The following is a 25171-nucleotide window of genomic DNA, read 5'->3' on the forward strand; positions in this document are numbered from 1 at the left end:
ACGTCTTATGAAAAGGAAAGCCTTCAATATACTTTAATGACCAAAATGAACAACCAAAGTGTCCAAACTATGCTGTGCATCACGTTTATTATATTGAGTATAACCAAAAAAATACTGTAACGCCTTCTGTATTAAACATTTTATCTCGAAGCGTACGCGTGCGAATGTTGGTTCAAGATCGTTCGAGAAGAAGATAAGAGGCGTTGAATTAATTATCAGTACAAACTTGATTGAGATCAATCGAGAACACGATATTCCATTGTGTGGTCTTGTTGAGCCACTAGAAACAATCAAAGACTGACGGAAATGTTCACGTGATCACTATTGTATAATGATGATCATGATGATAAGTTTAGAAAAGTAAGAATGTACACCATTCATAAGATTCCAGACTTTGAACATTATGTTAATTATTTTGTCATCTTTTGATATAAAGCTTCAATTAATGAAGGCATTGTGATTCAGACTGGTACCTCAACTCGTATTTCCCCAACAACAAGCGCAACACTAACATTTCGATTCTATTTTGGAAACATTAAAACATTACACCCGATGTCGTCCAACAAAAGTAACAGACCGATACCGCTATGACGGACCAATAGCAAATGTACACATTCCCCTTTCTGTCGCACATTACGTGTATGTAAATGTAGTGTCAGAACAGTCCTACCCGGAATGGATGGAGCTAATGTTAAATAAAAACAAATGAAAAGTGCCATTAGATTCACTCATATGAAAGCAAAACAGTACGTTGTTAAAGCTCAACACGTCTGTGTCTAAAATTGTCTCTCGCAACATCATTATTTTGAATGAGATTCAGTTTATCTCAAATACATTGTAATGGGTTCTGTCATCAGGTGCAAGTGACAAATTACGGTGACCTTTTCATTCATATCTATTGTGTGTCATTTACATACTGTCAAAATATCCTTAAAACTCGCAACACGTAAGTGTGAATTGCTTTTTCATCGTCTCAATTACCACTTTAACAAAACGTCAACCCTTATGGGACTTAAAATGGCAAACACATATCGATAGCATGCATTTATAAAGTCAGACATACAACAGGATTATGATCGATAATGATTAGCTGTGTTCTTTGTTCTCTGTTTCTATATATTACGATAACACCTAGACGACTTATCTAGTGGAAGCAATCATCTCATTAGATCTAAAATAGCATTGTTACTTTTCAATAGTTAATTGCGTATTAATGCAGGAAACGTAATGATTAAGAAGCTGAATTCTCTGGCCAATCAATTTTGGCCCTGTGAAGTCTCGGTTGTCAGCGAAGAATCCAGCGAACTGCAGTTTTGCATTGCTATGAAAATATTGATCTTATTTTAGTGACAGACATGCAATATCTATAACGACATGCTGAATCTGAAACTGACGATAAAATTGGCTGAAATGGACATGGGGATTCCGTTAGTTTGGATGTTGGTAAGTGACGGTCTTTACCTTTGATCCTTCTCCCACTATAACGTTGTTGCATATTATTTACTTTCTATTGGTCGAAAGGAGTACATGTACTCAGAGACGTCATGAATTGATAGAGGAACCTACTGATAAGAAAACTTCTACCACCCCCGCTGTTTATATCGAATCTCTTAACATCATATATAAGGCGGCTGCAGCGTGAGGGGGACTGATCCGTAAACCCGCCGAAAGGCCTAAAGAAAGCCGTCTTCGATGAAACCATAGCCTTTGGAAGATTGCAATGCTACAGATATACGTGCTATTTTGAAGTCAGTGCTAGCAGTACCGAGAATGGATGCGTGCTATTTTTAAAGTTAGTGTAAAAAGTATTGAGGATGGTAAGCGATATGAGAAACTGTTTAAATATATATGCTTTGAATTTTCAAGCCAAAGTCTATAAATGAAATACAGACAACATATTCTTGTAGAGGTTATAGATTGGAGAGCGCATTATGGATATGATTTCCTATGAAGAAAATCACGCGTCATATTTAAGTTAACATTCTACCGTTACACTATACTCGTCTGTGATAGCGCTCAACAGTAAAACACGTGCTCAAAGAAAAAAATTAGATGATGACTAAAATGTCAAATCCAAACCAGAACCTGCGATAAACAGAAATTATTTGATCACCCCCACGATTACTGTTCTCCATGTACTTTTATTATTTGCAACAGTCAGTACAATCACAGCAAAGTAGCTGGGTTACGTTCATCCTGTGAGAAAATTGACTAGAGTTGTGTTGTCACACCTCTCCTTGAAATCGATGACCGTTATACTCTTTCATTGAGAGTTCACATTCGATACTTTGTAGTCATGGATGCATGCGCACCTATAATTCTTGACTGACGAACTATAACTTTTATATATCCTTAAACATGCAGCTGATGATGCACTTTCAAATTTTCTTCATATACCGACATAAGAGCCGTTCTGAGACCCTAAATCTAACTGGTTTCTTTTTTCAATACAAACAGTGTTCTGTCTTGCGTTGGATGTCACTCGAACGTTTCAGTTATTAAGATGAGATTAGTGAAAACCAATTTGTCGATGCGCATTAGCGAGCTCGGACAATCACAATGGTATTATAATAATCGCTTATACGATTTAAGGCTACACTGTAAAGTTAAGTGTTCAAGAATAGAACACCAAATAAACGCCTTTTTGTAACACTTTTTGAACGCGTCTAGACGTTCAGAAATTTAACACTACGTGTTCAACCAATGTTCAATTTTTGAACACACGTGTGCAGATTTTGAACACTCCGTGTTCATCAGACATTATATTGAACACCATGGTGTTCCATATCTGAACATACGTTGCACATGAAATGTGTTCAAAAAATTGAACGCATTTACGCGTTCAAAGGGCTGTAACACTTTTTGAACACATGGACGCCGTTCAACGATAAATTTGTTAAAGGTTAGAACACATGATATGCACTTGTTGAACACCTTTAATTTTGGGCGTTCAGGGGGTGTTCTAGCCTAGAAATAACAAAATAGACCACTGATATTCAGTAACAAATTTTTATTGAAAAATACACAAAAATTCCTTGAGTAAAATACAATTATTTAGTGTAAATTGGGCAAATAAATATGGTCACTTTGTAAAGTTTGTCAGAGGAAAAACCAACGGTGTTAACACCTTCCTATCAAAACATGAACAAAAGAAAATCCACATAAACACTGTAGATAGTTTTCAAACAATATGAACAAAGTAATGACAAAACAGGTTTTTACTTAAATATTGTGGATTACGTTGTATGTTCATACTTGTAAAAACGTACAAAAACATCTGTTCTGAAAAAGCTCAAAATTTGGCTTACTTGAATATATCATATTCTGATAATTCCTTATGTCTTAAAAATGTCTGAAATGTGTTTAATGTCTCAAAATATGAATTTGCGTATTCCATCATAACTTGTACATATATGATTGGGATAAGCCCTGGAAACCTGAACCCCAGATACTAAAGGAATCGTACTGGCCATTTTGTAGAAAAAGCTTGGGATGTAAAAATTTGAGGACGATGCCACATATTCACCTATGAGATAAGCTCTGCGTCCTTAACAGCAAAGCTAAAAACAGTAACAAATCGAGAACAAAAGACGTGTTGATCTACAATACAAAATAATCTAAGATTTGATAGCAGGCTATGATCAACTAACTGTTACTGGAGCATAAACTTTCAAAGACGTGAAGTGTCCTGCATCAGATGCAAGAGTGGAACGAAGATTTGAAGCCGAAAACGACAGAAAATTCAGAGTGAAAATTTCAGAAACAATTCAGAAATTCAGAGTGTACATTTTTCACTGTGAATTTTCTGTCGCTTTCTGCTTTAATTGTTCATTCCACCCTTGCATCTGATAAGGGAGACTACACGTATTTGAAAGCTCATTCTCCAGTAACATTTAGTTGATCATAGCATTCTACCAAAGCTCAGATAAATTCAGAACAAAAATACAGAAACTTATCAAAATTCAGTTACTGACCCTCGAAAGTTTAAATCAACATTAGAGATGAACTGAGTTTCTCAAGCTTGTTTCCAGACAGCTACCTGTACACTCATCTTCTTCAATTTCTGTACCATCAGCTTCTGTAACAACTCTTCGATTTCACGTTAATCCAACTTTTCACATCCTGAAAATAATGCAACAATAGGTAATATGGCGACTTGAGACTTCAAATGAAAGACAAGGTGGCCTTTTAGGCCAAGGAAAAGAGGTGACTTTGGTATACAGTGCCTCTTTACGATAATGTTACAAAATATTGGCTTCTTCTTGTCATCAACTGATGAAAAGTAAAAGAAAAGCCAACTCTCATATGCTGAAACAATAGAGTGTACACTCTGCGATGTTTACCTAATGTTTTAAATTTACATGCGATTTTGATTAACATGTGTTAGCTGTGATTACGCAGCGGTAATGTGGCATATCGATCGCGCTCTGGTCAAGCGTCATCGATACAGCTCTGCGATGATGACCCTTGACCCGGGTGCGATCGATACGCCATGGCCCAAAACACCGCTGCGTATTCACAGCTAGTGTATGGTCTACCAGCCACTGAAAGAAAAAAAGGATTCTTCACGTATTTTAGCTATTCCAAAGTACAATACAAATAATTTCAAAGGATAATAATACAGATGCTTCAAAATTTAACACCTTTTACTATTTTGGAGAGAAAACTTACCCTTTCTGGTCTTGCTTCCGCACGATCACGCCTTCAGCATGCGTTTAAAGAAAAATGTCGCAACTTCCGTTTTGATGCATCATGGGATAGGAAAAGGCACCAAACTTGAACACCAAGTGTTAAGGAGTAGAACGTCTCTTGCACGCCGATGTTAAAATTAAAACGTTCATGGTGGTTATCTGATTTTCTTTTCAAAATTTCAAAATTTCAACCCGTAATGAACGTGTAAAATTATTTTGTATACTTCCTGTTATAGAAAAAAATGCTTTCAGCAATTTTAGACCAGAGAAATTTTTCACTTAGTGGGAAATTCGTAACATCAAAATCCGTGTAAGTTTGCCGGACAGCAAGGTAGTAGTTAATTTAATATAGCCACAGTAAAGTGAAAAATATTAAAGATGGATAATTGTTTTACAGTATTGTAAAATTTCTGTAATGCTGAGTTTTTGAACACTTGAAGGAGATGGCTGTTAACACTACGTGTTCAGGTTTAGAACATCATTGTTAATAGTATGAACACTAGTGTTAACAATATGAACACTAGCCGTTCAAATTTGAACACCGAAATTTAGATTTTGAACGCGTAAAGACGCGTCTGGCGTCCGGTATTTTTACAGTGTAGCATGGGGCGAAGCCTATCGCACAGATGATTTTTTTTTGCAACTTGAAAACAGTCGAAAATGTTGATATTACAGGCGGACGCTTCTTGACGGATGCACATGATCTTTCTCGACCAAAACTCATAGAGAGGTTTTATTATATGGTGCAAAAATTAGATCTAGTGGAAACCTTTTTAATATTGCTTTTAACCGGTCGCGGAAATCCAAGTTATTACAGTATACTATCGAGAAAATACAGAACACCGCCAGTTCCCCGAGATGTGCCATTTCCAGGCCTCAATTACCAGACTCTATGTGCAGTGCATTCTGTGGCTGCATCTCTGCGCGTTCACTGTTGAACGGTTGCACAGAACCAATTTGACGATTGCCATAATGTCTCGTGCTCTGTACGTGTAGTTCACAGGCTGTCCAGAAGCGCGTACATGATAGTGTTCCATATACGTGCGCAATCAATCGGAAGAACAATTGCTTAACTGCCATGAGAACAGTCAATACTAAGCCCAGTAGACCTCGCAGTCAGATATGTGACATGTATAAATATAAGGTTATTTACAAAAATACCGCAAAGGATGCACAAGGACATTGGTGCCACGTATCGCCCGACTCGAAATATTATGTCACTGTTATTGTGGAAGACTCCATTATGTAGTCCTCGCCTAAACATTTACGACTGCGTCGATTACTCTTTTAGCAACTTTAGTAAATAACGAGAACGGAAATAAAACATATGAAGTCTTTTCCCCCGTTCAAGTTAACCACAAATGGTGACATCATTGATCACTTGATTGCATTTATAGCGACTGAGTCAACTACTTGGTTGGCTTGAGGGTCCATACTGTTTGTTCATTTTGTTGCCATGTATGTGGTTCAAGATGGCTGACTTGCAATAATATTTGATAATACTTGTCATGATATAAATGGAGCTGTTGCTGACTTCAGGTTTTGCAAAGTATTTTTGAGCCAAAATGTGCCATTTATGGTACTTCTTAATCTTCAGCCCATTTTCCCCCTATATTTAATTATTTATTATTACATGAAAATTACAGATTCTTTTGCTTTTGATTTCTTTTGAAAAGAATTGGCTATTAATATTTGCAAGGTATACCTTCTGACGTATGTTTATAGAAACATGTTAATAATATTTATATTACCATGCCCTGTCCGTTGCATTTTAATTGGATTACCTGAACCATGTGACCAACTACAAATACGCAATAATGGTTAGTTTATGTGCCCGTGAATATGAATAATATCGTAAACATCGTAACTTTTAGCTAGAACGTAAATTGTAACTTGTAAAAAAATCATGATTAAACACAAAATAAACTTAAACACTTGTGAGCCAAGTTAAGACACTTTTTTGAAAAAAAATATCCGGATTTGCAAATTTTTTGCACTACTCACAAACAAGTTCTGGGACCCCCTTGTCGTTCGCGTGGGACATTTTCGTAAATTTTGACGGTATTCTTGGGTTCGTTGATTATATGATGGAAATAACAGACTCCGCCCTAACCATTAACGTTTATTTATGGGTGCGGGTTCGAGGAACGCCAAAATTAACGGGCTCGGCAAGCCTCTCCCGTTGTTTTTTTGCTTTCCTCTCGCCCTTGCCCATAAGTTAATGGTCAGTGCCTCGCCCGTTATTTCTATGGCAATACCTCTTTGCTATCCAACCCATTAAATATAAAATTATACTTCAAGAACCTCATACGATATTCATTTTGTTTTTACAGGTTACCACCACAATATTGACATTAAGGGCAGCGAAAGGTACGTTTGTACGACACATTGTACGATAAGTAGAGTCGCCTGTTCAGCTGTTTGTTATGAGTGCTGTTTTTGAGGCTATTATATGCAAAACAGGTCCATCTGACAGACACACCATCTTTACTTTTCTGTGATCTTCAGTGCCCGTCAACATACTTATGATAATTGGCATGATGACCAGCTCACACTTACAAGACAGTACATCTAAATATCCCTTATGACCAAGCAAGTAATATTGCAGTGTTACCGGCGTACTATACGAAATCAAGATGTTTAGAAAATCGTTCCCTCGTAAGTGGACAGATAATACCAAGGCTTCCGCAATAATACTATCCATATTGTTTTAAAAGAAATTTGTCTTGAAAGATTATATCATTTCGTGATATGTTGTACAATGTCGTTTTATGTTCAATTAGAACACAAAATATATATAATTTGTATGCTTTATAATTATCACTAGAAAATTTAAACATTGTAGATATTTCCGATGACCTGAACTGAAACTGATAACATCTTTTCATTCGTAGTGATTAGTGACTCGTTCTGTACCATTCGATCAACGTCTGGCAAAAATATTGATTATTATCGGGTTCCCCTTCGACAACAATTTGAAACAGCCAAGCATACTTGCGAAGATTACGGCTGGCATCTGGCAATGTTTCACTCAAAGGCAGACCTGGATAATGTCTACAGCCAACTGTGCCCTAATTTTTCACACGATGGATTGTATGTCGGAGGAGAATGGAAGAATTCTGCGTGGCACTGGGTAATAAATAAATCTGCTATCGATTTGCGATTTTTTTCGGATATTGATTTACCGGATGGAGGACAAGATAAAAAGTTATTTCTCAAACCAGATGGTTGTCCCCGATACAAAGTCGAAGAAAAGAATGGCACAGACGCGAGGTGGTTCATTTGTATGCGAGGTAAAGTCAGAGACATGTTAACCTTTTAGACTCTTTGCTTTCACATATTAAATGGTATAATTTCTTATACTAAATTGCAGCTAATAACACTAGGTCATCAATTCAACAACGTTGTTGTTTGTGGAATTTCACGTACTTTAATATCGTAACAAATAATATAGATTTTTTATTTTTAAGGAGGTTTCATTTGTAACAGTAACGGAAAGTTACAATTCTTGAAGCGAGTGTGTATAAAGGGTGTCTCTATTTGTCATTCTCTATTTTGCACTTTCGTATTCTAGACTGTCATTTTGCTTCCAATAGTAGCAACAACGGAGCAAATTGTAATTGCTACTGTTATTTTCATTCTTAGAACAATCGTTTCACAAGTATGAGTTTCTTATGAAATACGGGATTACTGCTGCTCCCAAAAATACCTAAAATGAATGGTTATAAAAAGGATGGGGAACTTTCTGCAGAAATTAATAAACCCAATCCAGAATGTCTAAAACAATTGAAATGTAATTGTCTAACATTTTTTCCCACCAATTGCAGTTCAATCACAAGAAACTCTGCCCCACACCTTGTCTGCAGAAATTATAGTTCCTGTATTTGATATGGCAACGGAATGTAAATTGAAAACCCATATAGGCTATCCTTCAGCACTTTCTGTGGTATTAGGAACATGAGAGACCGAGACTGATTGAAGCCGCATACTCTTCCGTTACATATTTCGTTGTGGCAAGGTGTTTTCACACTTTGTATGACTAAGCTTTATTTTCATGATGGGTTTATCAGCTGTAATAAATATGCTTTTTATGTATGATTGTGTATATTGCAGATCGGCCATTATGTTCTTTCGAGGAAGGTTTTCGCCGTGCTGGATATAACTTGGTTGGCATGCCGATTCAGAAAATATCCGCTGAAGATTGCTGTAATGCCTGCCTTGAAAGACCAATATGCAAAGCCTGGACGTATGTTAAATCCGGTCAAATGAGCGGCGAGTGCCGGTTGAAGAGAGGTTTTCAATTAAAATATGTAGATCCTAATGTAACATCCGGCTTGGTGCAAGGTATGTAAAATATGATATGTCAACATGTGGCTGGAAACCAAGAGTAACTTTTCACTTTGTCTGCCTATAGAAAAATACCGCGGCCAAAAACGTAGCTATATTCTCACTTATTCTAATGTTGAGCCTTCACTTGCAAATCGTTTCGACGACATGATCCACTCATTGCTGAAAAATAAAGCAAATTGATTTCAACCATGTATGGTGTAATCTAGCCTCAATGTAATCAGTGTTGCAACTCTACACCCTTTCATATCTAACACGGTTACCAAGACATTTTCTCGTCACACGTATTTACGTCTAAAATCCTTTCTCATACAGTGTACGGCCGACTTGCTACAAAACATGATGATGCAAAAATAAACAAAGAAACTTCTGTGTTAATATTACGTAACACATTGTCACTTTCGCCCGAGTTTTACTAATTTGCCAATACTTTAAATAAAGAAATGTGCGCAAAAGTTAGTCTTTTTTTAAAGAGGTTAGACGTACTGTACTATGTTGAAGAATATTTGGGAAGTCATCATTATTTTTTTGTGGTACGATGTCGTTACTAAGCAAATAATCACTGATTTAGAAAGAAATATAGATAATTATCTATCAGGCTGCTTCTAGGTCTTCTTTACACAAGGCTGCATATTTAGATTGGGCGTTTTGACTTGTTCCTGAAAAGGCGATAAACATTAACATTGTATTATGTGAGCTTAATAATATTACCTTTTGTGAATATTTTGTTCTCGCTATTTGTTATTGACTTCCCTGATAAATGTTACTTCTCTGATTTCATTTCCTATTGTGGTTCCTTGTCCGTATTCAGATGCCACGAGACCTGATGTTATCTGCCCATCGAACATTGAAACAGAGATATATCTTGATATGCCCACTGTCTCTTTGACATGGACACTTCCTAATGCCTCACAAAATTCGATTCTTGTCCGTATATCTGGAAGCCATGAACCTGGAAGTAATTTTTCAGTCGGCGTAACCACGATTTTCTACGGGGCTGAAGATCCTGCAGGCAATAAAGCTTATTGTTGGTTTAATGTTACTGTGAAAGGTATGGTTAAAAGGACAGATTTCATTTGAATATGTATCATTTTTTAGTTTTGTCATTTGCAGGCAATTGAATCTAGACAATTTGTATCTTCAACACCGTTTGCTCACGTGAACGACCGGCTATTGATGATCTATCTCAATGAGTCATGGGACTTTCTCTTATTTTTCACTTATATTTACCTAATATTACTAACTGTAGGGAATTTGAGGAAATTTAAGGAAAACCTTACTCACTTCTTTCATTAACCTAACAACAATTTAGCTTCTTTACTCACTTCAGCCCTTATGTCAATATTTAATTCTAGTCTTTGTGCTAGGACGTTTACTTCTTGACTTTACCTCATTAATCCCTCGAGAGGTTTGAATTTGTGCTACAGTCAGAACAATGTTCTTCTCCGCCTTACATTTTCGTTCCATTTAATAGTTGTTCGAGTTTCGTTTAGATATGACAGTACACATAAATCAAATAATATTTTGTTTTACAATTCTCGTTTGTTTACACATGCAAAAAGCTGTGGTACGTCCTTTATTTGAAGATTCAAATGGAATTCAGGCGAACATATCTTCATCAGAGGTCAGTAAAAAAAGATTGATTACGTTTGCTCAGGACCTAAAGGTACACACGTGCTTCAAAGTAACTATCGATTGCAAATGCCATGAAGAAAATACGATTCGAACGTCAATAGGGGTAAAATACTAGAACCAACTCGTAAAGATTGTACCATGTTTTCTAAACATTGTCTTGCATGCTATGCCTGTATTGCCATTCTCCTATTGTTTAGACGGTACTGATATGAACCCGTATTTCAACATGTTAAAATACGATGTATATTTAGACTGTAGCGGAGCTTCTTACAGCTACGGTTACGTGTGACCTTCGTTGGTATGTTCATATATGCCATGTGAAATAGCTGAGGGAATAAGATTTATGACACTCCGAAACGTCACTGTGATTATGGCCAAAATTTTATTGTATGCAGTCAGTTCACGGGCATTGCACTTAGGTACAAGTAACATGATCGGAACTAATTTTGGGTGATTGGATTTTCATATTTTTTAGTTTCTCAAAAGCGTTAGGTGCCGTATAGCTGAATGTTGCGGTATTACAAATTACTCATTAAAATAACAGTGTAACTTGAAAAGAAAAGTAGATAAGCTTACGTTTACAAATCGACATTACTTCACCATCCAATTATCCCAAATTAGTTCCGTTCGTGTTAAGTACAGTGTGCCAAAACATGCAAACGAACGCATCGAAAATTGGTATGTTTTGCCGACACCTGTCATCGTTAACGGCAAGTCCCATACTGAGCAGTGTTTCTGTTTTTCCTGTTGTCTACACTGCTAGAGACCCCGGTTGAGAGTGCATCTTGATAGAACCGTTATACGACAAATTTCTTGTTGACGAGTTTAAGTATCTAGAAGGTGAATTACATCGTTAACAGCCATAAACGAGCAACAAAAATCCTACAGCACCGAAATACTCTCGTCAGACAATGTCAATATCCGGGCTGCATATATAACATTTCCGATTTTTACCTACCAGTGAGATTAACAGGTCACGATCGTGTCCGATGCACGTGGCAGCAGTGCGGTGCGGGTTTCAGATACAATGTAAGATAGTAGGGAAAGTCAAACTTTCTTTTAGATTTTTAAAAGAAGTTCAATTCTATTAAGGGAAGCCAGGAACGAAAATATACGAGCAGGCGATCTAAATGCCTTTGAAAAGTTTGATTCGTTCAGCAAAATAATCATAAACGAGTTACGACGCTACAGCTAAGTTACAGTGTACTCACTTCACGTTTTCATTAATATGCTAAAAAATTAAAATTTCTTTCTAAGTTGGTAAATTTAGCATATTTGTCTGAGGACATAAATATTTCTTCAAGATAAGATGATGGGTATGGGTATTATATCCACTGTGCATTCAGAGATATCGCAGAGGTGCTTGCTCTACGCTCTTATCTGTTCATACGCGATGGAGTTTGAAATCGAACGTTGGCGCGGCGCAAGTATTTTGACCAGATTTTGGCAGGCCTCATAACTTTCGCGAAGGGATGAGGTTACCGTTAAAAACACGAAAACACACTCTAGCCTATGCTTTACCTCCACCGTCATTTTAAAATCAAAATAAATCTTCTTCAAATTGTGAACACCTGTGTCGACATCTTAATAATATTTAATTTGTTCTCTTTTATAGTGTGTCATAACCCCCCCCCCCCTTGAAGTGTAATGGCCCAACAGTGGAGTAATATCAAGACGTGTTATGGTTGTTATCACTTAGCAACCAACTTTTTATGAGAACAGCGAAAAGCAAGCAAGGTCGATTTGAATTTATTTTGTCGCTAATTTCGGAAAGTCCGTAAGAAAACTGTCATAACCAAAGCATGCATGTATGATAAAAGGGTTATTACACGAATTTTGGGCGATACCGCGTCGTATTCGAGTGACTGATTTTGATCCATTTAATCCTATATTATCATTTCATATTAGGATAAGGATACCTTAAAATATTTTCTTTTATAAAACGGTCAGTCATAACTATTCGAAAAGCTAATCATTAAGTTTACCATGTGGTATTCTATTAAGCAAATGCATCAATGTCACAAGAAGAGATTGTTGATTATTTGTAGTAACAAGAAAATTAAATAAAAAATCTTAATTTTTCTTTTGACATAGTTTAGCTATGCAATTTTCCCACTCCGACGAGTTTCCCCAACTTTTTCTTCCTTAAAAGGCTATTGAAAGGTTTGGTAAATTATCCAAAGTGATCGATGATCTTTCTGTTGTAAATGTTTCGGCAGGAGAAATCAAGGCCATGGCTCAAGGTAGGTCTAAGTTGTCAGACTCAACAGAAATATAATTCCACAAACAAGATATTCAATTGTAACAGTTTTGCTATATTAATACTCGTGTCCAGTCATGTTGTGCATGAGCGTTAAAAGTTAATCAAATACTGTTACCATCAAAGCATTGCTTAGCATGATTGGCAGACAGATATGATACATCAAATGTTGCAATTGCTTATCAGTTCGACTATTTTATACCCTGTTTCAATTTCACACTTGACTAGAGTTTTTTTTGACCTATTATAGAAATATTTACTTAAAGATAACATTTCGGGTGCAAGTATATTAATAGTAATGGAATTTATTTCTATAAAACGTATTACTCATATTTCTCAGTGCGCCCTACCTACAAGTTTCCATAACATGATCGAAATTATGAAATTTATATTGAGTAAAAACAGTCAAAGTATCAGAATGATTAAAATTCTACAGAGTGAACAGCAGAAAAGACTAAACTTCACGCAACAGCGGTTACTGATAAACGGTGGCCCTTCAAATGCATTAGTAATACTAAAAATTGAAAGACTGATTCTTTAAACCGCGGTTTAAACCTGCATGGCGAATTTCAGGAGGTAGTGAGTTCCACGGAGAATGTGCGCACACAAAGAATGCACTCTACCCGTAAACCTTGTTGAACTTTCCACAAGATGACCCAAAACGTAATAATGAATCACTCGAGCTGAGATCCCTGGTATTGGTGTACATCCCGTACAGATCCATGAGGTAAAGTGGTGCAGTACTATGAATTATTTTCAATATCGTCAGCAAGATTTGATATTTAATTCGAGCTTCAATCGGCAGCCAGTGTAGATCAATGAGTACAGTTGTGACGTGATCGAATTCACGAGTCCGCAGGACAAGGTAAGAGTAGGTGTACTGAAGTGTTTGAAAGCATCCGAGCTTTAATTTCCCAACACCATATAAGCAAGTCGCACTAATACTATATCTATTGTATTGGTACGAGTTCTATCCTTTATTCCGTGTCAATTATACAAATCTTTATCGGAAATTTATTTTGTGTTTTGACAAATATAAATTCAAATCCACACAGATATATTGCAGTCAATGAATCGAGGCATTGTAGTACTACAGAACGCTACAGCAGGAAGCGAAGAGACCTACCATGACAGTGATGAGTTGATGGAATCTGTTCTTAAGGCAGCAGATAGTCTGGCTAAATTTGTGTTACGGAACACTGATCCTTCCAGCGGTCCCCTGTTAGTGGAAACGCTTTCCATCCGTTTGAACTTAGAGAGTGATTCTGTGGAGAAACTCTCGGACACGTCAGTAATGATGGGGGATGGAAACGGATTTACATTGCCTCCAGGAGAGGCACTATTTCCGAATTTGTCACCACAAACTACTATGAACAGAATTGTAAGTAGAGAACACAACATCGAAGTCAATAAGCGAGTGAGTGTTTTGTGCGCCCGTGATTCACTTTTCAATGATCTGGTGCACATTGTCTGTTTGTTTTGAATTTTGGAGGTGCAAAATTTCAAAAAGCAAAATCACCACAACATAAGAATTATACCAGCTGTCCGCCAATCAAAACACATAAAATTACATACTATGAATTTGACGAGCATTTCGAGACTAATGAGATGACGTCCTTGCATTAGTTGCTTGATTTAGATATATTATAACATTTATTTATATATAACGCCTGAATTAGTCAATATTAATATTCCAAAGGTTATTGTAGAAATGTGAAAATAGCAACTCTATCTTTGTAATCTTTGTCAGTTTTTGTTCGAAGTTCTCCTGTCACGGCAGGAAATAGCCATAACATGCGTTAGCTTCTTATGATCCTTTCGTGTGTTTTTTTTTTATTTTCTACTTGTGTGTCTAATACTATCTTCTACATCTTCGTGAGTTTGTTGTATGTATTTTGAGTTTGACCAATGCAACCTCTAGATTTTTCTCTTGACTGTTATTGTTAGATATATGTTTGTGTGTGTGTCTGTCTATGTGTGTGTGTGTGTTTGTGTGTAAGACTAGATGTGGTTTTGACGTGTGGAATGTTTTGATTTGTTTCGTTATTTTGTTGCATTTTTTCTTTTTTAACGTTTTGGGTCTTTTTTGCTGTGCTAAATTTACCAAATAACTCATTTCATTTCTGTTTTTTTGTAGGTTTTATTTTCATTCTGCATGAGTCTATATATTGTAATGTAAATGTTCGCTGTGGCTTCAAAAGCTTCAGAATTTATCACACTTTGCGTATCTTTAGCAGTGAATACAATTAGTGTGCGTATGTGAATTTCAAATCGCGGAATGTTTACTATGGAAATTGAAACTTGTTATATCTGACTATCATGTTTCATTTCGAGCGCACTGTGAGGCAAATCTGGTAGATATCATTCAGAAATTTGACAGCTAAAAGAGACTTTCATTTTACAGGCTAAACGGCTGAAAAGAAGCTTATTTAAAAGTGGAAATAATGCAGATGATGTCCTCAGTTTGTCATTCACAGACAGAGAAGGCAATGAGCTACGAGGTAACCTTACCGCTTACTATATTATAATACAATATATACCAACACGGGAACTTTTCAGCCTTTGCCAAAAAAGAAATTGAATGCAACCATATTTATCTATTTGTTGTAATTTTCTGTTTTTTTTTGGGGGGGGGGATTTTTTTCAGAGAAAATGTAAGTATGCATCACACATGCCGCATGTAATTATTCATAGTATGCGAATTTGTAAAGGCCGGTACTTTTTCATTTTTCACATGCAAATCAATAGTGCCCTATGCAATGAGATGTCAAATTGCCTCACCATCACATGCACCTTATATCAATGAGAAGTGTCATGTCGCTTTCTTGATGTGCCACACAAAACGAGGATAAGTCAGCAGTAAATGTATCACACAGCCAACGTAGTTATGTTTCATAATGTCTTTAAACACAAAAAATACCTTCCTTATAAAATTCAAAATAAAATTATTTTTTCCTCTTATAAATTTTCACGTTCAATTTCTAGTGAATAACACAAAAGAAGATATCGGCATCATATTCCTATCTGGTCGTCCTACACCAGACACAAAGGTATTGATAAACGGTGTATATATTGATGCTGACAACATCACATACTTCAGGACGAAAGCCAACGTAAGTGATGTTTTAATTTGTATGTGTATGTGTGCCCTCGCACACACATGTTTGCCCGTTTATGGTAAAACAAAGTGTAAAGAGTATGAAACTCGGGATTTTGATAGACGTCTAAATTCATTGCATATTTTTGCAACATTTATCCCAATCAATTAACTTCAATTAAGCACTAATCATGCGTGTCTATTACAGATATCATATGTGCCCCATGCCACAGTTATCTATTTGGAGAGCTCCAAGGAAATTTCTGTGAACGTCACGGCTAACATTTTCAAAGACTGCGGAGTCACTGCTTCCACTGAATGCAGTGGTTACCAGTATTCTGTTGATACCCAGTTTCACAGAGGACAATCGAGTATATTTATCCCTGAACACGAGTTTCCGTTGACTGGAACATATAAAATAACCGTTGCCTTACCACAAAGTAAGTTTATTTTTTTTATTCCTAATACGGAGAGGGTATAATATCAAGAATCAATGTAGAGAGACCTGGGCAGTGGTAATGACAAAAGGTGTAGTGTATAAATAGGCGAGCGGCAGGCTCACCTATTTTTCACACTTAATGTACCCACCTTACATACAGCCACATCATACATCATTTGAAAGCCTATTATCTCTACTTCAAGAAAATTGACGATGTGGAGCTGCCAAGTAGGGCCATAACCCCCTAATTTGCATAATTAACATGGGTACCCAATTTGCATAAATATGATATAAAATTAGGAAATTCATTGTTAACTACTCTAAACATACTTTTAAACTACCGAGTGATATATCAAATGAAAGGTATTTGCATGTAGAATACAAAATTGATATCCAAAAAGATATTTAAAATGGTTTTACTGAAATATTTTCATATTTCTATTGAAAAAAATATTTTCCCCTTTTGAATAACAATATTTTAAAAATTTTAACACATACGGCGACATCATACAGCCACATTATACGTCATTTGAAAGCTTACTTTCTCTACTTGAAGAAAATAGACAACATTTAGCTGTCAAGTACAGCCGTAGCCCCTAATTTGCATAAATCCGACGGGTACCCAATTTGCATAAATACGATATAATATTAGATACTTATTATTCACTACTCGAAACATACTTGTAAACAATCGAGTGATATATCAAATGAAAGGTATTTGCATGTAGAATACTAAACAGACATCCAAAAAGATATTTAAATTCATTTCACTGAAATATTGTCATATTTATATTGAAAAAATATTTTCCCCTTTTCAATAACAATATTTAAAAAAATTTAATACAAAAAGCCAAATCGTACAGCATCATCATACGTCATTTGAAAGCTTACTATATCTACTTCAAGAAAATTGACAATGTGGAGCTGTCAAGTGCGGACGTGGCCCTTAATTTGCATAATTTACATGGCTACCAAATTTGCATAAATGCGATATAAAATTAGAAATTTATTAACTGCTATAAACATACTTTAAACTATCGAGTGATATATCAAATGAAAGGTATTTGCATGCAGAATACAAAATGGATATCCAAAGAGATATTAAAATGATTTTACTAAAATGTTTTCGTACTAATGTAGAACAATATACTTTCCCCTTTTGAATAACGACATTTTAATAATTTTAACACATAGACCCGCATCACACAACCACATCAAACGTTATTTGAAAGCCTATTATCTCTGCCTCCTGAAAAATGACGATATGCAGCTGACAAATAGGGCTGTAATTATTTAATTTGCATAATGCACACGGGTACCTAATTTGCATGAATACGATATAAAATTACAAAAATCCATTGTCAAGTACTCTAAACTTACTTTTCAACTATCAAGTGATATATCAAATGATAGGTATTTGCATGTAGAATAGAATCATGAACTCGAAACGTGTATTCAAAATACTCTTATTGAATATTTTCAATTAAATCGTAAACGTCTTGACTCGTTTTTAATATTCAAAATAATGTGTAGTAAATACAATAATGCTCACATTATACGGATAAATATCTGAATTTGTTTTGCAATTGATTTTTTGTTTAAAATACTAGCACCACTTACAAGTTGGTACCTCATGCTAAAAATACAAGTGAACAAAATGACGCCCACCAGGAAAGTTCGTGGGCCGCCCAATTATAAGTGGATGATGCAGTCAAACCTTTCACAGATCAGAATTCATTGACTATTTTCTCAAACAAATCGTGAATAGATAAACAACATACATCAAAGATACGACAGATTTTACATGGAAAATTGAGACAATAAAAGTTCCGGCCAATGCGACATTGGTAACACTAGACATTGTTTCAATGTACACTAATACACAGCACAATGAAGCAATGGAATCAGTCGACAGAGCATTAAATCAGGAAAGATCATCAAATGATTGCATAATCAAACAACCAACAACAAAATACATGATAGCTATGCTGAAAATGATCTTGAAAAACAACACTTTCAAGTCAACAGTGAATTTTACCGTCAGGTATTTGGGTGCGGTACGGGATCTTCAGTTTTACCAGAAATTCCCGACATTACATTTCACAAGACAAAATGAGAATAATTCAGCAAAACACTGAACAAATATCGCTCTGACTGAGATTCAGAGACGATGTATGATTCTCATTGAATTCATGTCAAATATAAACAAATGCATCATACTTTCAAATTTTCGAAAACTCTTCTCAGGAAATCATATCGTTAGACCTCATTATCTATAAAGGTCATCGGTGCAACAAAGAGAACATTCTCGACTGCAAAACACACACAAAACCAACAGATACATTGCGTTTCATGAAACCAAATGGCAACATTCAAGGGCCTTGTTAAACGCGAAACATTACGATACATTAGAACAATCATGCAACAACAAGACAATACAAAATACAAGATATTTTCGAGATAAAAGTAATGAAATGCGACAAAACGATTCTAAATCTTGTTTAATTATTACTAACTTTGGACAGTCGGATGACATTTAAATGTTATTAAATTTTCATTAAATTACTTTCAAAACCTTGGAATCGTAAAAAGTAAAAGGGAACCAAAACATTTTCAGATCCCCTATATGCAGATCAAAAACTCCAAGTACCCCTCTACAATCTCCCAAAACTTTCGAATCCAACCCGAATTCCTCCGCCCCTCACCGTTATTTGTGAGCGTAGCCTAATCACATACATAAGAAACGGAAATATAAGCGTTACGATGATGCCAAACTTCACAAAACCTACAACAGTCCGATCTCCGATTCAAATGAACATACACAAATACAGGCTGAATGAACTGTAGACATTCTAGCTTCCGTACTTGAACAAACTGAACTTCAGAGGAACAACTCGGTTGGTAACACCTACAATCATTCAATCAGTGCACATGTTCCACGAAAGAAAATGAAGGACTGATGAAGACAACTCTATTCTCGAAAGGTAGCATCAAAGGATCGCAGTGTCACATTAGTCTTGCTACCCCATGCTATAGGGCAGGACACGTAGATTAGGGCTACGTCTCGCCATGGCAAATCAACACCATACATAAAACGGCCAAACATAACATAATATAAAATTACAATATACTATACCAATATCATACACAAAATTCAAACGACTAAGATATGAACGATGTGTGGAGCAGCTTTCTCTTATTACATGTCACCAATTGTGTCTGCTGTCAAATTAATCTTCCCTGCACAGACCTTTGTTTGGCAACACTTTTACTCATGACAATGCTGGTGAAGAAGATGATGATGAATTCCTACAATTACTAGATTTACTGGAAATGACATGAGTGACTTGGATCATGAATCATGCCATTATTTTGACTGCAGCTTACTCTGACACATTGTTTGAGCTACAGAGCTACATTTCAACAACAACAATAGTGTCGTTCATGTGGATCTTTTTAAGTTTGCACTTAATAGTAATTGCTGATATTTTCCCAACACTTCTTTACCAAATAATGTTGGCGTTCAAATCATTTACTATATTTTTTAAAATCAAAATGTTATATATATCCTGTTTTCATGGTTACAACATTACAAGAAAATGTTGGTATTCTTGAGTAACATTAAAAGTTTCCTTATGCTGTGAATGGCTATATAATACTCCAAACAAAAGGCATATTCGAAGAATCAGCCTCTGACCTCTAAAAGCTAGACATCGGTATTGGATAATATTGTAAACAAGAAGAGATGTTTATATGTTTTAAAACATACATTCAACAAAAAAGTTATAATTTTCAGAACTAATTTCAGCTGTTTGTTCTCCATGTTCTATGCACTTTTTTCACATCATAATGCTTGTGGTTGCATTGATACTTTAGTTATTTTTTAAAATACATTATTCAAAAGCGGAAATATTAATTTCAACAGAAATATGAAAATATTTCAGTAAAATCACTTTAAATATCACTTTTGATATTAATTATTTGTTTTACATGCAAAAACCATTACCAAATACTATATATCACTCGATAGTGCAAAAGTATGTTTACTAATTTTATATCTCATTTCTGCAAATTGCTTACAAGTGTAAATTATGCACATAAAGGGGTACGGTCTTCCTTGATAGCTCAACATTGTCAATTTTCTTCAAGTAGATATAATAAGCTTTCAAATGACGTATGATGTGGCTGTATGATAGGGCTATACGTGTTAAAATTTTTAAAATATTGTTATTCTAAAGGGGAAAATATTTTTTCCATAAAAATATGAAAATATTTCAGTGAAATCAATTTCAATATCTCTTTGGATATTAATTTTGTATTCTACATGCAACTAGCTTTCATTTGATATATCACTCGATAGTTTAAACGTATGTTTAGAGAAGTTAACTATAAATTATAATACTATATCGCATTTATGCAAGTTGGGTATGCGTGTTGATTATGCAAATTAGGGGGTTGTGGCCCGATTTGGTAGCTCCAAATTGTCAATTTTCTTGAAGTAGAGATAATTAGCTTTCAAATGATGTATGATGTGGCTGTGTGTTGTGACTGTATGTGTTAAATTTTTTTATTGTTATTCAAAAGGGGAAAATATTGTTTTCAATATAAACATGAAAATCTTTCAGTGAGATCAATTTCAATATCTCTTTGAATATCCATTTTGTATTCTACATGGAAAGACCTTTCATTTGATATATCACTTGATAGTTTAAACGTATCGTTAGAGAAGTTAACAATAAATTTCAAATATTATATCGCATTTATGCAAATTGGGTACCCTTGTTAATTATGCAAATTAGGAGGTTATGGCCCTACTTGGCAGCTCCACATCGTCAATTTTCTTAAAGTAGAGATAATAAGCTTTCAAATGATGTATGATGTGGCCGTATAAAAGGTGGGTACATTAAACTCCTAAAATAAGGCTCTTTTTGTGGATTCGCCGCTCGCCTAAAACACAAACGAAATGCAAATCGTAGGGCAGACAGGAAGATTCTCATGTGAGCGTTTGGTGTTGGTTTCTTGTTTGTTTGTTTGTTTGTTTTTGTAAAGGTTAAGGCTTCTAGGTGATATAAAAAATCAAATATGGTTTATCTACGGAGTGGCAGATGACAAATGTGATGATAAAAGAATAAAAAATGTGATGTAAACATATATAGAAAAATAAGGAAAGTAATCACTAATTTAAAAAAAAAAGATACAGTAATCATAGTCGGAATGATAATGGATTGTAACGCGGTTGACGCTTTGCCCTTAAATAATGTAAAATGATTTTCGTTTTTGTAAAATATGCCACTCGATAATATTACGTAACACACTCTGTTATTAATTTTTACACGTTTTGACAATTGTACACAATCATGATGATAACTGCAGAATAACACCTGAGAAAATGAAATATATTGTCTCCTCTGCTATCGAATAACTTGATAGTTATCTATTATTTGTTCATTATTCAACGATATGCTGTGTCAATTAATTCTACTTTGTTTTATATTATGTAGAGCTTGATGTCCGTCTTTCAATGCAAGTCAAGCAAATCATGTGTGGTTACCTGGATGAGATGTCTGGCACCTGGAACAGTGATGGTTGCAAGGTAATGATTGAATGTCAATTGTTGAACGAACACGTTTAGTTCCTTTACTAATAATACTTTCGGTCATGAAAATGTAAACACATCACGGCTCTCTCACGTATCACTTTTTTCAGTGAATGTAGAACACACAGCACTTTAATCGAGTTAATATCTGAGACATTGATCCATTTTTTATATATTCGCAGGTATCACCGGCTTCTAACTTGACCTCGACAGTTTGCCTTTGTGATCATCTGACAGCATTCGCGACAAGAGCAAACTAGGACAAAACACTTCGGCAAATGGTGGCTCTTGTAATTTACATAGCACTATCAACATGAGTAATAACATCAGAAATGAACACATAATTCAACAATTCAACGATCAGTGTGTGATTTATCAACATGAATAAAGTTTAGATTTCTGTTGCATTGCAAAAGGTATTGACACAATAAAAGAATAGATTGCGTTACAACCTTTTGAAAGCTGTATTACGTAGGCCTAATCTCATAGATTGGTTTCTTAATTAAGCCAAGGAGATTTTAGACTACTTTTCTGATTCTCAACTTGTCATTCCGAACGTATTGCCAATACAGTGCAGAAGATGTTTTGACAGGTACATAGATGTTTGTTAACAATGACATTGCAAATTTTACAATAATAACTTCTTAGCGAATCTAAAGCTTTAGTTAATATTAATAAGTTTTGTCATACATTACATTGTGCTGTGTTACCATAAGCCTTTTTGTCTTGTTTGTCCTTGTGTAATTGTAGCAAACCCAAGACACATTCCTCTCGAGTTTAATCGTTTTATCTATCAAATAATAATAATAATAATAATAATAATAATAATAATAATAATAGTCGTCATCATCATCATCATCATCATCATCATCATCATCACCATCATCATCAAATTATTGTTATTTGATGCATTTACACAATGTCGCCTGTTCCTGTGATGTATCAGCATGAGTCATTTGTGCTGCCTGTCGAGTGTCTGACGCAGCATAAATGACACGAATGTTGATACGACGAAATGAACATGCATTTTTTCAGCAATAAAGCACACCCAGCGATGGTATACCACGAGATTTTGACTTATCTTTTTACGCAATATTTCCCCCCTCCCACTCGATATACTTCTGTCGTGTGTGCTTGTTTCATTTATTTATCTAAAATGCTTCGTCACTTTAAAGTCATGTTCTATTATTCCTTATTATTAGTATATTTGGGCCATGGACTTGACTAATTTGTAAGAACTATTTCCATGGTCCTCACCAGGAAAGTTAAAACATTTTGATGACAAACACTGTTGTAACTTGCTATTACCATTATTTATTTATATTCTTTATTGTAAGATGTGTCTTGTAACCTTTCCCCTGATGAAAATAAACAATTATAATTGCATTTCTTTTGCCTTGTTTTTATTACATTTTGTCTTTGAATTACTTAAATTACAAGTTTAATAGTTCAAGATAGTTCAATGAATTTCTCTGAGATTTATGTTCAGCTTATTTTCTTTAAAATACTTGTTCCAGTTTTAAAACAAAACTTTTCTTTGTAATTTATTTATGATTGTACAAGGTATATTTATGAGACAAAGTGTTCTCTGTTTGGAAATGCCGGTCATCAAGTGTGAAATCATAGTGTTATTTTTTAATGATTTGCTAAGAATCGTTACACGTATCGGTCACAATGTATAGTATCAAGAAGAAATTGTGAAGATAGTGACCATCAAACTGTTGCACATATATATAATTAAGAATATGAACACTATTCTGTGACTCTTTGGGAGAAAATGACCAAACTGTCTGAGCGATATCAAATACTTCAGGGTCTCCAGTGGCAAAGCTTGTGCATCCCATCAACTACACTCAGCATTGTTAGCTAGCCATAGTACATTATGGGCTGATAGCTGTTGTTGATATGATATGATATGATAAGTTGATCGCTGAATGTATCTGCCTCCGAATAGAGCCATTTGTACACTCTATCAAGTTAGCCTTTCTCAGATTGCAAATATATCGTGTAAAATTCGACCAGGATATTTCTGCAATCACGTGCTCAATGCTAGGATAAGGAGGCAATGCGGCAAAGTTGGTAAACAGGCAAAGTTGGTAAATGATCCGAAACATCAGTACGCCTTTGTACCATTATACTCTCGCCCTTTCATTTGCATTGAAAACAGTTACTTGTCTGTGGTGGCAGGTGTGACGGGGTGCAACGCATTACATCGGATAGGGCCCTGTGAGCTCACGGGGGCACTTTTCAGCTGAAAACAGCGAAAACAGAATTCAGTTAAAATCGAAAGAAACGAAAAAACGTCAGGAGTTACCTTTCAACACTTTATGACTGCTAACGATTGATTATGATTAACAAAGACTGCTGGCATTAATTTGATGTTGTATTTACCCTTCTCGTTTTAGACACACTAAAGATGCAATATCACTCTGTCAGTGTTAATTCTGGCTAAGTTGAGGGGCTACTGTGCGATGTTTCTGAAACTTTCACTCGATAGGCTGGCTGAAAACTTACCGGTTGCTGCTATAAAATAATCAAGGAACCGATAAACCACACAATGGCCTTACTTTCAGATTGTTAAAGTTGGAGTTAACAATGACAATATGCAAGACTGCGATATGTAGTTCAAAAGCACTACTCTTAATAAAAGTATTAAGTGACTAATATCTCATCCTCTGTCAGCGCACAATACTTGTCATATAAGTTCATTGCCCGTTATTGTCCCAAAATTTGCATTTCTGAACATTTTAAAGCGCTCACCGCGAATTTATCAACTTTATATTTTGTATAAACGTCCTTTCAGAAGAGGCTATTTGGGTGTGTTTAAATGTTTATTGAAGACAAACTGCTGACAGGTTTGAGAAACACATACATTTTAAAACCAAATTAGGTAGACGATGGCATGTAAATGGTTCATATAGCGAACTATGGCATAATTCTATTAAGTTTGAAAACTTTAAATGAAATAAATAATAAAGGCCCCCACTTGAAAGAATTGATTGCCGTTCGTCATCCAAGGGAATTCCATATTATTAACTATGGAGAGGAACATTGTGTGAGAACAACTCCGGGGGGGCTCACGCTTGATGTTCATAAGCACATTCCG

The 25171-nt window shown here is 35.4% G+C and overlaps 1 long non-coding RNA gene across 1 annotated transcript; it reads left to right on the plus strand.

The window, feature by feature from the left end:
- The first annotated feature begins 14768 nt into the window (after positions 1 to 14768).
- LOC139126651 (uncharacterized) lies at positions 14769 to 16529 on the plus strand. The gene is made up of 3 exons (XR_011550670.1): positions 14769 to 15434; positions 15919 to 16046; positions 16239 to 16529. It is a non-coding gene; the product is annotated as an uncharacterized lncRNA (long non-coding RNA).
- The last annotated feature ends 8642 nt before the right edge of the window (positions 16530 to 25171 follow it).

Source organism: Ptychodera flava, unplaced genomic scaffold (genome assembly GCF_041260155.1).
Source record: "Ptychodera flava strain L36383 unplaced genomic scaffold, AS_Pfla_20210202 Scaffold_113__1_contigs__length_234537_pilon, whole genome shotgun sequence".
Classification (NCBI taxonomy): domain Eukaryota; kingdom Metazoa; phylum Hemichordata; class Enteropneusta; family Ptychoderidae; genus Ptychodera; species Ptychodera flava.